At 28.4% G+C, this 13,322-nt stretch overlaps 8 non-coding genes across 8 annotated transcripts; all 8 read right to left on the bottom strand.

The window, feature by feature from the left end:
- Positions 1–7,674: 7,674 nt before the first annotated feature.
- VC83_09483 lies at positions 7,675–7,748 on the bottom strand (the record flags this gene model as incomplete). The annotated part of the gene is made up of 1 exon: positions 7,675–7,748. It is a non-coding gene; the product is annotated as a tRNA-His (tRNA).
- Positions 7,749–7,766: 18 nt separating this feature from the next.
- On the bottom strand, positions 7,767–7,840 carry VC83_09482 (the record flags this gene model as incomplete). The annotated part of the gene is made up of 1 exon: positions 7,767–7,840. It is a non-coding gene; the product is annotated as a tRNA-OTHER (tRNA).
- Positions 7,841–8,028: 188 nt separating this feature from the next.
- VC83_09481 lies at positions 8,029–8,102 on the bottom strand (the record flags this gene model as incomplete). The annotated part of the gene is made up of 1 exon: positions 8,029–8,102. It is a non-coding gene; the product is annotated as a tRNA-Phe (tRNA).
- An 18-nt stretch (positions 8,103–8,120) lies between these two features.
- Positions 8,121–8,193, bottom strand: VC83_09480 (the record flags this gene model as incomplete). The annotated part of the gene is made up of 1 exon: positions 8,121–8,193. It is a non-coding gene; the product is annotated as a tRNA-Ala (tRNA).
- Positions 8,194–8,275: 82 nt separating this feature from the next.
- On the bottom strand, positions 8,276–8,359 carry VC83_09479 (the record flags this gene model as incomplete). Its single annotated transcript has 1 exon — positions 8,276–8,359. It is a non-coding gene; the product is annotated as a tRNA-OTHER (tRNA).
- A 9-nt stretch (positions 8,360–8,368) lies between these two features.
- Positions 8,369–8,442, bottom strand: VC83_09478 (the record flags this gene model as incomplete). Its single annotated transcript has 1 exon — positions 8,369–8,442. It is a non-coding gene; the product is annotated as a tRNA-OTHER (tRNA).
- A 127-nt stretch (positions 8,443–8,569) lies between these two features.
- VC83_09477 lies at positions 8,570–8,643 on the bottom strand (the record flags this gene model as incomplete). The annotated part of the gene is made up of 1 exon: positions 8,570–8,643. It is a non-coding gene; the product is annotated as a tRNA-Glu (tRNA).
- Positions 8,644–8,773: 130 nt separating this feature from the next.
- VC83_09476 lies at positions 8,774–8,845 on the bottom strand (the record flags this gene model as incomplete). The annotated part of the gene is made up of 1 exon: positions 8,774–8,845. It is a non-coding gene; the product is annotated as a tRNA-Thr (tRNA).
- Positions 8,846–13,322: the final 4,477 nt, after the last annotated feature.

Genomic DNA, 13,322 nt, shown 5'->3' with positions numbered 1-13,322 from the left:
TTTCCTGCTGATTGCCTAATCTCTTAAAATGTAACTGTATTTATACCGCTTTTCAAAAAAGAAAGTCTGTATTACTAGTTCTAAGAGCTCTAAAGGTATTCCAGCATATAGCGAAAAGAAAGTAAGCATTTCTGCCTTACCCGGCCATGCCTTTTTTTTTATAGAATACTATAAATTTTTATGTTAAATGTCCAAATTTTGATAAGTAAATCTTCATTTACCTCTATAATAACCAGACTTAATTCCTTTTAAGTAATCTCTAATCACTTGACGATCGCCTTTAAGATGATTGGCCAAACTATTTAACGAATAAAACTCTAAGTTTTTACTTGCATCGTATTTAAACTCTGCAAGTATAGCTTTAGCTGCTGGATGTTTAATTTTATATAAAATCCGTTTATTTACAACTAAAGTTTTTATTTCCTCTAAAGTTAGTTGGTTAATATATTCAATTTCAAGTAAATCACCTGATAAAAAGAAGTGATCTAGATATAAAGTACCTAAGTCTAAACAATCATTTAAAGTTTTATGATGAATATTTATTGAACTATACATATGTTGTTTTGACTCAAAATATATATAATAGATTTAGGTTTTTGATCATCATATATGTAGATAGGAGTACCTCTCTCTTTACGTAGTTTATTACGTATCTCCTCAGACACTGGTTCATGATAACCAGGACTAGCAGCAACTAAATCTACGTTAAGATTAGGGTTCAAAGTATCAATAAATTCTTGTTCTAAGGCTACTACTTGATCTAAAGTAGATTCAACGTCCAAAATATATATAGTCAATCTTATATTACTAAAACCGTGTTTGTTTAAGTATCTGAGAACTCTCCCCGCTTTTTAGTTTTAAGTATTGAAGGCATAAAATAAGAACTTATACGGTTGTACAAGTTAATAGAATGACCTACATAAATATTTTTTAGATCTAGAGTTTCCCATACATAAACACCTTTTGTTTTTTTAGTTACTTTAAGGATTATATCTCTGTTATTATAAGGGTCTTCTACTAATATTTTAACATATTTATTTTTAGATTTGAAATCTTTATTATCTTTATTGTTATTATCGTTACCCACTTTTATATCATAATCTTCAGCAATCTTGATCGTGCTGTATCTATGATAAAGCAAGATTGGGGATAGATTTAATTTTTCATTTAACATATTTGCATTATTTTTGACCATGAAGAAAATCATAAGGATGGCGTGTGCTGTTATTATACTGTTATATAATTGATTATCTGCTATATATTGAACACCAGGTCCACTTAATTCTAATCTAATTAAGACTGAAAAAGCTGTACCTAATAATCCTGAAAATAAAGCGAATATTAAATATAATGTTCCAATATCTTTAGCATTAGATGATAAAAATCATCTCTCTGTTCAAAGTGATATGCTAGATTTTAATATACTATTGTTGTTTTTAGTAACAATATTATTGTAATTAATTATACTTTCATTATAAGAAGTAAAATGGGAAGTAACCGATCGTAAAATAGACAGATTAGAAATCTAAGACTCTATTCTTTGATTTGATACACTTTATCATAAGAAATAGGAAGGTATATTATTTAAAAACAGATTATAACCAGTGTAATCTCTGGTTTATTTTGCGGCTAGCCGAAGTCGAATCGACATAAAACGTTTGGAAGACGTCGGGTTTACCATTAACTATATAGCCGCTTATACACATACTATATAAATAATATGTGTATTTATCAAAAGATAGCCATATAATATAATAAATTAACCTTTATTAACTTTTATCAATTACTAATATAAGATTAGCAAAAGATAATTAATATTTATATGTATTAATAATTATTGATCTTCTAATCAAGATAAGAATTTTTCTATGCTAACTGATTCTATAACTATAGGCATAGAGCTATGTAAAATTCCACATATTTCTGAACATTGTCCGTAGAATGTACCTTCTCTATTTATAAGTACAGATACTTGATTTAATCTACCTGGATATGCATCACATTTAATACCTAAAGCCGGGCAAGCAAAAGAATGTATAACATCAGCAGCTGTAACAATAAATCTAACATGTGTTAATTCTGGAAGTATAACTCTATTATCCACTTCTAACATTCTTAAACCTCCTTCAGCTAAGTCAGATTCTGGTACTAAATATGAATCGAATTCTATAAAGTCCCCGTCATCTGTTAAAAAATCAGGGTACTGGTAACTTCAGTATCATTGGTGACCTTCTGCTAATACAGACATAGCTGGATCACTTACTTCATCCATTAAATATAATAATTTAAAAGAAGGGAAAGCTATAAGTATCAGTATTAAAGCAGGAGTAATAGTTCATATTAATTCTATTAATGTACCATGATTTAGGTATTTTGTGATATAGGGGATTTTTCATGAATATAAGTTCTAATTACAGACAACATTATTCACCCTACAGCGAATAATACTATAACTAAATAAAACATAATATTATCATGTAATTCTACTAATCCTTCCATTTGTGGAGTAGCAGTATCTTGGAAGTATAAACCTCAAGGACTAGGTGCGTCACAATAATTAAAAAAGCTATTTTTAATATAATAAATCATTTGTTCTTATTATCTTTTTTTGCTTGTATCCATAATATAATATTGTATAAGTATTAATAGTAAAAGTAATAGGTATACTAAAAGGGAGAAAACAGATTTAAGAATTAAATAAAAAGAAAAAAAAAAGTAAATATAAAAATTAAGAAGCGTCACCCTTGGGTTCAGATTCTGAACCCAGTCTTGACTATTTTGTTACTTTGTCTGGAGAAGAATCTGACGAGTCCGAATCAAATTTTCTCTTGTTACTTACAAGATCATCTACAGAAGGAGCAGCAGTATCACCTATAGGACTTTCATTTATAGGTGGAGTCCATGGTCTTCAATTCCCTCTTGAAAGAACATCGCTAGGAGCAGCAGACTCTTCTGCAGAAGCAGCAGACTCTTCTGCAGGAGACTCTTCTGCAGGTGCAGCAATATCATCTACAGGAGCAGCAGACCTTGTTGCAGCAATATTCTCTAGCTTAGCAGTAATACTATCCAGAGAACGAGTAATATTTCTTGGAACATCTTCTGTAGCAGGAGTACCAGGAGGACCGATAGGACCTTTTGCAGACTGTGCATTTCCAGTTTCTAAATCTATAAGAAGATCCGTCACTACATCAGGCAAATCATCCAATTCCTTCTTAAGTAATCTAGCATCATAATTCAAGTATTTACTACGTTTACTTGGATCATCCTCAGTTGCCTCTATATGATCAAATATTTCAGAATAATCCTTACAAAGAGCAGCCTTACTTTTAGCAAGGGCTTTATCGTAAACATCTACTTCTTCATCCTCATAAGTCTCACGAACAATAGACGCAAGCTGAGCGTTTCACGCTAAGACTTCCTTCTCTAGTTCCCTTCTCGTACTTTCTTTCTCACTCTCAGTACTAGTATCAGGTTCAGAATCAGATTCAGAATACACATAGTCACTATCGTCTTCCGAGACTTGTTTCTCTTCCTCTCTCTCTTCCTTTTCCTCTTCCGCTGCTCTTCTGTTATTCTCAGTACTACTATCAGTATCACTATTACTATCAGTATTACTACCCACAGATTCGTTGTCTGTTGATCTTACTGAAAAGACACAGTCTAAAAATGTTTGTTTTAATTCACGTGTTTCAATTCCTAAGTAATCTACTATATCAAAATTACCCCATATGTTGTTAATTAATGTTATAATTAACCATACTATTATGTATATAGTCTTAGTTGGTAGCATAGCGATTCTACAAAAATAAAACATCTGAATTCTTTGTATCATTAATAAAAAACTAGATTTGCAAATGTAAATTATTGTAATAATCCATATTAAAAGTAATATATAAAAAAATAAAATAACATATTAGGGGCGAAAAAAGCTATATATTAATGTTGACACTGAATAATGTAATCCGTCTAAAATTGGAGCAGGATATATACCTAAGACTACTGTAAGAAGAACTAGACTAAATAGCATGAAAAATTCTCGTACATTTAAATCTACTAAACTATATTGGTTTTTTAAAGTTAAAAGAAGGCTCCTCCAAAAGCTATTCTATTAAACATAAAAATAGTGTAAGCAGCTGAAAAGACAACAGAAGAACTAGCCATTACACCTAATAATGGTAATTTTTCAAATACACCATATAAAGACATAAATTCCCCAACAAAATTTAAAGTAAGAGGAACACCACAATTAGCTAAACATAATATAAAGAATAATATAGAAAATATAGGCATAATTTGAGCTATACCTCTATAAAATGGTATCAATCTTGTCCCAGATCTGTCATATAATACACCACCTACACATATAAATAAACCACTAGATACAAAACCATGAGCTAAACCTAAAACTATACCTCCTTCTATACCTTGTATTGTATTACTAAACACACCTATTAAATATACTGCAGCATGTGAAACAGAACTATAAGCAATTAGTTCTTTAATATCTATTGTTCTTAACGTACTAAAACTAGCATATATTATAGTGATTACCCCTATAAGATATACTATATATGTATAATCTAAAGAAGCTTTAGGTAATAAAGGTAATATAAGTCTAAATATACCATATAAACTTAATTTTAACACAATACCTGCTAATAGGATACTACCACCTAAAGGTGATTCAACGTGAGCTTTTAATAACCATGTGTTTAAAAAATAGTAGGAGTTTTAATAGCAAATGCTATAAATATACCATAAAATAAGAATAATTGTGTAGAGTAATTAAAATTAGTTTTATATAAAGCATCAAAATCTGTTGTTCCCATTATAGATGACATCGTAAGTATCGATAATAATAAGAATAATGACCCAAATAATGTATATAAAAATAAATAAAAACTTGCTCTTACTTTATTACTTGATCCAAATAAACCAATTAATAAAAATAAAGGGGCAATATACTTTCAAAAAACACATAAAATAATAATATATCTAATACTAAAAATACAGCTAATAATAAGCTTTCTAATAGTAATATAATAATAACATAAGATCTTATATTTTCTTTTATAGATTTCCAGTTAGAAAGTAGTGCTATAGGTACTATAATAGTAGTCAATAGCACAAAATATATAGATAGCCCATCAACACCTAAATAAAAATCATATGAACTAACTTCATGATACTCTTGTACAAATTGAAATTGATTAACACTAAAATCAAAAAGTATGAATATTAAGAATGAACATAATAAATTAACAATGGATGTTATTAAACCTGTTGTTTTTATACGTTTATTATTTAAGGCAGAGGTATCATAAGACATGCAAGTGGATATTATAAATATACCTATTAAAGGTATTACTAATAAAAGAGATAATAACATATACTAGACAAAATTAAATAAAGCAGACAGAAAAGATGAAATATACCCTACCCGAATATATCTAATACAAAAAAAACAAATTTAAACTTTTGCAGGCTTACCTACTATTTTATTAATTTTAATGTAATTACTATGTAAAGTGTAAGTTTGTCTACTTTCTATTTTTAAGGCATTTTTACCTAATTCGAACGCAAAACCTAGCGTTAAGGCTAAAAAGAATACAAGCATTATAGTTAAACCATATACACCGTTAGCATATGCACTAACTACATAAGGATAAACTAAAAGTATTTCTAAATCAAATAATAAAAACAAAAGGGCAAATATAAAAAAAGAAATACTAAATTGTGTTCTATTTTGTCCTAAAAAAGAATGAAAACCACATTCAAATGCACTATCCTTTTCATCGTAAGGATTATGAGGAGCGAATATTAAATTTACAGCTAATAAAATGATAGCTAATAATGGTATAAATACAAAAAAAAAAGTAATACTAGACATTATGAGTTAAATAATATTAAAGCTAATATATTTGACATACTTAATGATTCTTGAGGCATAAAAATAAATAATAAGATTATTAAAGTTAAAATACTTATTGTTATAGTTAAATGGCTTGATAGTATTATGCTATCATATTTAAAGCTTAATTTTTGAACTATTCCATTCTTTTGGTTATAGTCGCATACATGTCAACATCTGAAATATAAGGATTTACTTTATATTCAGGTTTATCGAAGAAAATCTCTTTTACAATGTTTAGATAATATACTGCACTTATTACACTAGTTAATATTGCAACAAGTGTTATGAAAACATATCCACTATCTAAAGCTGCGCTTAATACCATCTGTTTTGCAAAAAATCCTATAAGAGGAGGTATACCTGCAAAAGAAAATAAAGTAATAGCTAAACTTAAAGCTAACATAGGATTTATATAAAAGAAACCTTTCATTTGACTAATTAATTGTATAGGTGAGTTATTCTTATCTAATAAAAAACTATATTTTTTATTCTCATTACTATAGCAATACAATGAATATCCTATTGCTAATAACAACATGAATGCATTTAAATTACTTAAAGAGTATTGCATTAAATAAAAAATGAAAGCTTGAATTGACTCTATGCTGTTAATACTTAAAGCTAATAATATAAATCCTACATGACTTATAGTACTATAGGCAAACAATCTTTTTATTCTAAATTGTGTTAAACCTAATACTGAACCTATTATTAATGATAGTAAAGAACTGACTAATAAGCTAGTAGTTCAGCTAAAATTATTTATAAATAAGGAATTACTAGTATAGTGCACTAATTCTAAAAAGAATATAAATATAGATATTTTGCTATTATAGCAATAAATGTAGTAACTACAGTAGGCACAGCATCATAAACATCAGGTGATCAAAAATGAAAAGGTGCAGCACTTATTTTAAATAAAAATCCTACACATAATATAAGTAAAGACATATTTATATAATCAGGTTTATATCAAGATTGAGTATTATTGCTTATATCACAACCTAAATCGCTTATACTAGCAATAACATATATACCATCAAGACTAGTAGTACCAGAGTTAGCATATAAAAGGGCCGAACCTAATAATATAAAACAAGAAGCTAATCCACCTAATAAAAAATAAGTAAGACCTCCACTAGTTGCTTGTTCAGAATTTCTATATATAGTACTTAATAAATATAACCATAACTTTGTAACTCTATACTTAAAAAAATAGACACTAAATCACTTGTTGAAACTAAAAAAACAGCACCTGTTATAATAAACAATATAATTAAAGGGTATTCAATTATTTTAAATTGTTCTCCCATTTTATTTAAAATTTTAGATTTAAAGTTAATTGTATTATAAGATAATAACTTAGAAGAGTTTTTAAAAAAGACTTTTCTAGGATAAAAACTTGTTAATTGTAATATAGCAGCACTAACTAAAAGATAAATAACTGAAATGTATGAGTTATGCTTGTAGCACTAAATAAACCCCCGTATAAACCTATCCCCGTATCTAAGTTTGTTAAATATAAACTATCTAAAGTAAGATAACTAGATAATAATAAAATTATTATAGTTATTCTGCTATATAGAATAGATTTGTCTCGTCTCAATGAAACGGCATTCGACATTAATAATGAAATAAGTGAAAGAATTAACATGAGCCGGGAGAGAAATTTGAATTCTCATTATTAATGCATGAAATTAATGTTCTAACCAATTAAACTATCCTGGCTGACTTATATCTTATCTTTTTTTAATTTAAAGGGTCAGTACCCTGACTTGAACAGGGAACATACTGTGCCACATACAGTCGTTCTACCGATTGAACTATACCCACCTTTATCTTTTAGGTTTTATTATGCTGAAGTGATTCGAACACCCAATAATAAGCATCAAAAACCTATGACTTGCCTATTAGTCTACAGCATAGATATATAAATTTGGAGTATACTTATATATCTATGCTTTATTTTACTCCAAATATATATACTATACATAGTTTATAAGGTAAACCCGACTTGAACGGGTAAGATAAGAAAATCAAATAGTCCTAAGCTATTCATGTCTACCAATTCCATCACTACCTTTGTTAATTTAAATACACCTATATAGGAAATATGCTCGAGATAAGAGTTGAACTTACAACCTAGATCGCTTCAAGACCTCGCCCTACCAATTGAGCTTCTCGAGCTAAAATTTAGATTTAATTATGGAGACATCAGGATTCGAACCTGAGATAACGACTTGCAAAGTCGCAGTTTTACCAATTAAACTATGTCCCCTATATAGATAGTTTAAAATATAAACCTCTAAATATATTATATATAAATATTATATAAACCAAATAATATATTTAGTTAAATACTATCCGAAAAACGACTTGAACGTTCACGATATTATATCAGTAAAGCTTAAGTTTACCCTGTCTACCAATTCCAGCACTCGGACTATATAATATTAAGGCCAAAGTGACTTGAACACTCATCTAAACCGTCATGAGCAGCTTGCTTTACCAATTAAGCTATAACCTTTAAATACCGGTCTAAACCATATATACCATGTATACATCTACTAATATATATATATCTTATGCACTATAACATTTATAATATAAGATTGTAACATTTGCATAATATTAAATAAAAATGATATTATTCATTGACCTTAGAGGGACTCGAACCCTCGAATATGACAGTGAAAGTATCAAGTCTTAACCCCTCGACTATAAGGCCTTTTATGACTTAAATAATCAATTTAATACATAAAAACCGAAAGTATATACATTTTATACTCATTACCTATTATCGGTATAAGGTATATATGTTAATAGAAATACTAAAAAAACTTTTTTTTTGTTAAACCAAGCCCAGTGCAAGTATCGCACTTGCTTCAGCTGGTTACAAAACAGCTACATTACTTTTATGCTAACCAGGCTTATTAATTGGCCTTATAAAAATTTTAGGATTTTTTTTTTATATCTTAAAAAAAAAAACAATAGAGATAATATAATGTAAGATATATATAATAATCAGTTATTTATAAAATTAGTACTTTATGCCTAAAAACATTTAAATTCTTTCAGCTAAAGCCTATTAATCACATATTTAATAAAATATGGAAATCGTAGTGTTAAACTACCTATATTTAAGAATATCTTAAAGTAAGTTTCGCGCCTAGATGCATTCAGCACTTATCTTTAACTAACGTAGCGTTCCTGCCGTGCCTATGCTATATATTTACTTAAGTGAAAGTAACATCCCTGTATAAACTTAATTATACTTTTATTAATATTGGGCACATAAACAACAGGTAAACCATAGGTTAATATACCCAGCTCCTTTCGTACGAGGGGGCTATCCTTATTTTATTCTAATTTCCTCTAGAAGATAGAAACCATACTGTCTCACGACGTATTTAACCCAGCTCGTGTAACTTATTAATCGACGAACAGTCGAACCCTTCATGATTACTGCATTCATGTGGATAAGTTAAGCCGACATCGAGGTGCCAAACTGCGCACTCAATTTGTACTTCCTGGCGCAATTAGCCTGTTCAAAATTTGTTATCATAAAGGTTATTTATCCTTTATTTCCATCTTTCACAAGATGGTTCAGACTATTTCTTCATTTCTTTTTATATAGTAAATGCAACGCGAGAATTATGAAGAATAATTTAAAAGGATAATAATACTATTTAGTAATTATTTACTGCTTATTCAACCTTTAAGACCAAAAGCTCCACTACGTGTTTTTGTATTTACTACAGTATATTGCACATTAGATTTAGCATGACCTCTTAACATTACTGATGATAATTTTCTATAAGAAGAATCCAAATTTTTAATGCTACCTTTTCATTTTACCTTAAATACAGATCTAGAGGCAGTAGAACGTTTACTTAATCTACCTTTAGCTTCTAATCTTACACCCGACATATCCTTATTTTTCAAAGAATCAAATACAATATCTAACGGATTATAAGTGTTAATATAATTTTCATTATAAGCTGTTAAAGGTGTTTTATCTTTATCACCTGACATAAACGTTGAAGAAGGTAATATATCTAGTAATAATTGATCTAACGTATCCTTATCTGTGTTATATTTATTTATATTAGAATTAATATGTAAATTTTTAAGGTGATCTAGGCAAAAGTTATCTACTTTTACACTATTTTCTTTTATCTTATTAACTCTAGGTAATTTAACTAAATATAAGGAAGATTTTAAGACATTTAATAGATTATTTTTTCTATTTTTCAATTTTGTAGATATTACTTCTGTAAAAATGTCACTATTGAAATACAAAGTTTTTAAATTTACTATATTAAATTCTACTTCTTTACTGTAAAGTTTACCTATTATTCCTTTTAATTTTAATATAAACTCATCCTCAAATTTAGATTTATTTAAGTTAAGTAAAAGTTTACATGTAGCAATCTCTTTAATTTCTTTACTTAAAAAATTTTTTCTTAAGGACTCTGTATATAATTGGTCCAATTTTTTATGAGCTATTTTATCATTTTTACTTAAAATTATCATTTCATTTATAATATCTAAATATGATACCATATAAGGGTCTACTTTTAAGTCTAGATTTGACTTTAAATTAGACTTTAACTCCTCTAAATAATCTACAAGAGAAGCTTCTTTTTATATACATTTATATCATGTAATAGATTTATTAAAGATGGATTTATATCAAGATTTTTAAGTATAGAGGTAAAATAAGCTTTTATTAAATTTTTCAATTTTAAAGTTAAATAAATTTTTTCTGCATTATATGTATATAAGGTTACTGTTACTTTAGAACTTGTGTGTTTTAATTCTGCTTTACTTATCAATATCTTATTTAGAGATAGTCTTCTAAATCTTATAGCTATTTTACTACTTTTTAATGTTTTATTATTAAAATAAAAATTAAAATAACTTTTAACTAACTGACTTAAAGTTTTATCTGCAATAGATAAATTTTTTATATAACTTTGGTTATAAGCATACACAGAATTAAATCATTCTTTAGTCGCAGCAGGAAAAACACGAGTAGGACCTATAGTGTTAGAAATAACATCTAAAGGTATTATTTTATGTTTAAAATTTATTTTTTTGTTAAATATAAGGGGTTTCAATATTTCAGTTTTTTGGTTATTATTTTTCATGGTTTTTTAATTATTTATACCAACATAATACAGTGGTAATAAGCTTTACTTTAATCTAAAAACTTTAAAGAAACTAAACTAAAGTAAAGACTATTTCATTAATAAATTAATATTAACTAAGGTTAAGCAATATAAAATAATATTGCAATTATATAACTATATATTAAGAAAGTTGGGCATTATTAGAAAGATTATTGTTAGCATAACTCACTTTCTAGTCGTTGAACGGTTTTACTTTTAACACCTTTTTAAGGTAATTATGCTAAAGTAAAGTTCGCTTCAAGTATACTAAGTCCTCAGACAAAGTTATTCTTGAAATTAACCCAATAAATTGCCAATGAGTTTAAGTCTAATTAACCAATATTAAATATTAGTAGACTTAAACATTGGAGGACTAACATCCCTAGCGTAGCTTTTTCATAAATCCAAGACCTTTCCTTTCTGCATCTTGTGATCATATGCCCCGCTTACGCGACTGATAGACGTGTAAGTCAAACAGTAAAGCAAGATTAAGCCATTAAACTTGACAAGTAATAAACATAATTATCATATTAGCAATTTGTAGTTTGGTTTCACCAAATACACCTAATAAAAAAATTAAAAAACATTGGAAAGATATCTACTTCAATGTTTTAATTACATCTATTTTCCATATAGATAAAATCTTACTAGGATAAAAAATATTTCTAACTTAATAGATAAATAGCTGGATTAGTTATAGCATAAGCTACACCAAATAACAAACTAAAAATAAATACATTAAATATATAATGTATTGTTAGTCATGAAACTTATTTCCAAATAGTATACTTAGAAGTAAGTCATGTCAATTTTACAAAATTAACTTTGGATACACCCAGGTACTTTTTATGGGATCTGTGCCCCGCATAAACTGCCTCCTAGCCATTGTTTCCCTAACATAGTAGGGGTAATTTCCTATCTTTAGATAAGAAAATAGAATAAATCTATCAATATGACGAATAAAATAAAGGTCTTCCAATAATATCTAACCAATTACCTTATATTACTAAAATTAATTAAATCACATTCAATAACTAGCAACAGTAAAGCTGCATAGGGTCTTCTCGTCTAACTAGAGGTAAACTGTATCTGCACAGTTATTCCAATTTCACTGAGCCAATCATTGAGACAGCTGTTGTATCGTTAAATCATTCATGCAAGACCGCATTTAACGGCCAGGGTATTCCGCTACCTTAGGACCCTCAAAATAAGGCCGCCATTGATCGGGGTTTCCTTCAAAGTCAAGCTTATATTAGTCAACTTAATAAATCCGTTAACCAGCCGACATCGGGCAGAAATCACACTCAATACTTTGATTTATTATCTTACTGCAGAGTGCTTTGTTTTAATTAAACAGTCGTACAACACTATTCCATGCTTCCTATTCTTTACCTGATATTAATCAGGAGGAATGGCTCTCCTTATCCCTAAGTTACGGTAGTTAGTTTGCCGAGTTCCTTAATGATTGTTCACTCAAACGCCTTCGTATACTCTACTTGCTTACTTGGGGTAGACTCTAGGTACGGTTATTATGTCGCCTTAATAATAAATATTTTTAAGATATTTACTATTTAAGGTTTTTACTGTTTTTCCAGAACCTTCTTCACTTAAGAAAAAGATAATAAGACGAAACATCTTAATCTCTTTTTCTTATAAAAGGTTGTTACTTTGTAGACAAGATTTTCTCATCGTTTAATCCTTTAGGTTTATAAACTTAGAGGCCGTTACTTTAAAAAATCCATAAGCTTTAGGCGAGGGGGATATACCCCCTTTTTCGTTACTCATGTCAGCATTGTCACTTGGGTCATTTATTCCTAAATCTTTTTAAGAAATAGTCTAAAATTTACCCAACGTTCCGCTACCCCATATTATATAATATTATGTTTTAATATGGACAAGGTGTCGGTATATTATTTAGATCCGTTAAATTTTCGGTGCCACTATCAATGTAAATAGTAAACTATTTACTGAACCAGTGCTCTGTTACGAGGTCTTCAAAAAATGGCCGCTTCTAAGCCTATTTCCTAGTCGTATTTGATAGAAACTTCCTTAATTTCACTTAATATTAATTTTGGAACCTTAACTCTTGTTCTGGGCTGTTTCCCTTTAGACATACAACCTTAGCGTACTATGTCTGATTATTTAATATTCATCATTGCCCTTCCGAGTGCGAATACTCACCGATAAAATCTTCACGATCCCCCGATATGTACAAAAATAATAAATAACACAAA

Source organism: Pseudogymnoascus destructans (genome assembly GCF_001641265.1).
Source record: "Pseudogymnoascus destructans isolate 20631-21 unplaced genomic scaffold scaffold_54, whole genome shotgun sequence".
Taxonomy (NCBI): Eukaryota; Fungi; Ascomycota; class Leotiomycetes; order Thelebolales; family Thelebolaceae; genus Pseudogymnoascus; species Pseudogymnoascus destructans.
Note: the sequence above shows the minus strand (reverse complement) of the source record. Positions and strands in the feature narration are given on the sequence as shown.